General features: G+C 37.6%; 1 protein-coding gene and 1 long non-coding RNA gene across 2 annotated transcripts in view; one reads left to right on the top strand and one right to left on the bottom strand.

The window, feature by feature from the left end:
• Positions 1 to 3,807, top strand: part of LOC106470309 (serine/threonine-protein kinase SIK3-like) — an 83,364-nt gene that overhangs the window by 7,104 nt on the left and 72,453 nt on the right. The window lies entirely within an intron of this gene.
• The window catches only part of LOC111088520, a 19,861-nt gene continuing 18,714 nt past the window's right edge, over positions 2,661 to 3,807 (bottom strand). The window contains exon 2 of the long non-coding RNA XR_002613014.1: positions 2,661 to 3,011. This is a non-coding gene — a long non-coding RNA (uncharacterized LOC111088520). The remainder of the gene's footprint in view (positions 3,012 to 3,807) is intronic.

Here is a 3,807-nt window from a genome sequence, read left to right as displayed (position 1 = left end):
TTCATTTGATAAACACGTTTAGATTAAATGGTAATTTATAATCAGTCACAAGAACGTCGAATCTGAATCACTTGAAAAAAACACGGGGGGTGCTTAACTTTTTTCCAGGTGTATATATGGCCATTTTATTAAAAAACCCTTAACACGCGAGCGCGTGCACACATTTATACACATCGTTTATTTACGTGTGCAAGGTGAACTTATAAACTTCTAGATCTTCCCTACCAAAGGTTGTGTTTTTTTTTGCTGTTGTTATTGGCTTTTCAAAGACGTCATGTAATCGTGGTCTTTCGAAAAGATATAATTTTTTGTTTTATAGGGAACACTGTAACGTCAACTAGTGGTGAAAGACGGAGATAAAAGGTTATTGAACAGGCACGTGAGGTGCAACAAACGTCAGATCGATTGATTCAACAGCCTTACATCAGAGAAAGACTTTAGGAAAACTTTAATATTACGGTTCAAAAATCGCTTACTTCAGTGATGTTTAGAGCACAAACTTAGGACATTGAATGACTTGAAGTGTTTAGTTTGGTATTATGAATCTCCCTTGTTTGTGATATTCTAACAATGAGCTGCTAAAAGTGACCTAATGGTGTGAGGAACGTTTTTGTGGTAGGAAATGCGTTCTTTGGATCATTAAGAAAATCTAATAGCATGCATATTATGTCTTAACGTTGTTAATGATTATATCTACTCTACAGTGCTGCATTTCGACCGTTCTAGACTTTCAGTGTCCGAAATTCGTTCGAAAAGCAAGACAGTTACTACAGTTTTCTTGCTTGATTAGAACAATAACCGGATTTCAAACAAACCAGTCGAACATCTTCTTTATGGAAGAAGTTTAAAATCTAATTCATCATCATCGTCAGCATCATTGTAATATTCATCATCATCATCGTCGTCGTTGTCGTCGTCATCGTAATATTCATCGTCGTCTTCGTCGTAATATACATCGTCATCATCATCGTAAAATTCAGCCGAAATCTGTCAGTCATTTTAACTATACTTATCTTATGAACTCTGTATCACGTCGAGTCCTATAGCGACTAATAGTGGTCCAAATCAGTAGCAATTTTGTTTTTCCATTCAGCATCAGGGGTACCCACATGAAGCATTGTTGAGTAAATAGCCTTAAACCTCCCCTTGTTGAGCATTTGATGATAGAAGGGTGTGTAGAGAGCCTAGTGGGTGGCGAAGTAGTTACGAATGCTAGGTCGTAAATGTCCATTGATATTGTCATCACAACAAACTTCAGAAGCTCGTAGTTGGTAAAGCGACTCCAGTTCAAATACTTTGATCATCTGTGAGACGGTGTTTTCTTTGCAACATGTGTTTTTATGTACTCGTTGATAGCAGTGATGAGAGCATTACTTACATTTTATATAAACAGTATTCTGAAACAGTTGAGTAATCATTGACGTCAGTGTGTACACCAGGATCACGCCTGTTCTTCGGCAAAATCTCAAAGTCGTAACTTGTGGCTAACCTACTTTGCAAATCTACCTCAGCCCGATCATTATCTCTGGCTCTGGTAGTGGACGTAGATCCAGATGGTGGATCAGGTTTAACTGGGGTTCTCTTTCGTGGCCTCTTTGTACTACTAGGTTCTGGTTAGGTTCTGGACGTAGATCCAGATGGTGGATCAGGTTTAACTGGGGTTCTTTTTCGTGGCCTCTTTGTACCACTAGGTTCTGGTTAGGTTCTGGACGTAGATCCAGATGGTGGATCAGGTTTAACTGGGGTTTTCTTTCGTGGCCTCTTTGTACCACTAGGTTCTGGTTAGGACCCCCTCTGATCGGCTGATAGAGAAGCACTGGAACTGAGTCTCGATGACTATTCTGAGTCGCTTTTATCACTAGAGTCTCTTCCAATGTCAAATTCAGGATCATAACTACCATCGTCATCACTCCTTCCTTCATCTAACTCGTTGAACAGACTCATTTCTTGCTCAGTATTAAAACGTTGTGGTGGCCTCTCTCTCCACACGCCATCTTTGTTTTACAAATGGTGTAAACAAGTTTTTAAACTTCATAAGAAAACACTGAAAAAATCGGTCTCGATGACTATTCTGAGTCGCTTTTATCACTAGAGTCTCTTCCAATGTCAAATTCAGGATCATAACTACCATTGTCATCACTCCCTCCTTCATCTAACTCGTTGAACAGACTCATTTCTTGCTCAGTATTAAAACGTTATGGTGGCCTCTCTCTCCACACGCCATCTTTGTTTTACAAATGGTGTAAACAAGTTTTTAAACTTCATAAGAAAACACTGAAAAAATCGGTCTCGATCACAACTTGTTGATCTGAAATTTGTTTCAAAACAAACAACAGTCTATTTATAAAAGGGGGATAATACCATAGTTTGAATTAGTTTTTAGCCAAATAGACATAAATTTTATTGTCCGCTCGGGTTTAAAGAGTTAATGAAGTGCATAGTCAATGTCTATTGCACTCAAAAAATGTGTTGATATGTCTCTTACAGTAGCATAGGTACATCAAGTATAACTAAAAACTTCTTTCGAATAATGCTCAAACGGCGGTTCAAATAAAGTTAAAAATTATACAATGTAATGGTTTCTTAGGGCATTCGAGTGACGTTATGATAAAATGGTTAAATTTAAAAATGGTAAATCAGTGAAAATAATTCATGAGAAATTCCATGAGACGGACTAATTTATTTCGGTTTCAGTCAAGTGTAATGAATACAGTGACTCAAACTTAACACAACCACATGCAGCATGTTATGATGAATTTCAGTCATTATAAGCCAAATACAATTAATATACGTTTTAGCAGTTGACACGGATTCTTGATATATCGATTAAAAAACAAAACAAAGGGTAAAAACCGACATTTTGTGTATATAGGCAAGTAAAATAGTTCCCCCCTCCAGTGTCTCAGCTTTAAGCTTCAAGGTTTATGATGCTGAAATTCGGGGCTCAATCCTTGCGAATGACACAGCTCAGGTTGTCCATAGTCAGGCTTTGGTTTAAGTCTGAGTAGAAACTGAAAATATATTTTTATATTTCTGGTTTAAGTCTCAGTAGTATCTGAAAACATATATTTATATTTTGCTTTATACATTGTTTAGCATTTACGATTTCAAACTTGAGAAAAGCAGACTACACAGATGATAGGCTAAGAGAAAGTATGATGTAAGAACTCGAATCTTCAGTCAGTAGATATGGTTGTCAAGATCGAATCAGTAGATATGGTTGTCAAGATCGAATCAGTAGATATGGTTGTCAAGATCGAGTCAGTAGATATGGTTGTCAAGATCCAGTCAGTAGATATGGTTGTCAAGATCGAGTCAGTAGATATGGTTGTCAAGATCGAGTCAGTAGATATGGTTGTCAAGATCGAGTCAGTAGATATGGTTGTCAAGATCGAGTCAGTAGATATGGTTGTCAAGATCGAGTCAGTAGATATGGTTGTCAAGATCGAGTCAGTAGATATGGTTGTCAAGATCCAGTCAGTAGATATGGTTGTCAAGATCGAGTCAGTAGATATAGTTGTCAAGATCGAGTCAGTAGATATGGTTGTCAAGATCGAGTCAGTAGATATGGTTGTCAAGATCGAGTCAGTAGATATGGTTGTCAAGATCGAGTCAGTAGATATGGTTATCAAGATCGAGTCAGTAGATATGGTTGTCAAGATCCAGTCAGTAGATATGGTTGTCAAGATCCAGTCAGTAGATATGGTTGTCAAGATCGAGTCAGTAGATATGGTTGTCAAGATCGAGTCAGTAGATATGGTTGTCAAGATCGAGTCAGTAGATATAGTTGTCAAGAGCGAATCAGTA

The sequence above is a fragment of the Limulus polyphemus genome, unplaced genomic scaffold (genome assembly GCF_000517525.1).
Source record: "Limulus polyphemus unplaced genomic scaffold, Limulus_polyphemus-2.1.2 Scaffold3935, whole genome shotgun sequence".
NCBI lineage: Eukaryota > Metazoa > Arthropoda > Merostomata > Xiphosura > Limulidae > Limulus > Limulus polyphemus.
The sequence above is the reverse complement of the archived record's forward strand: the minus strand, read 5'-3'. Positions and strand labels throughout refer to the sequence as shown.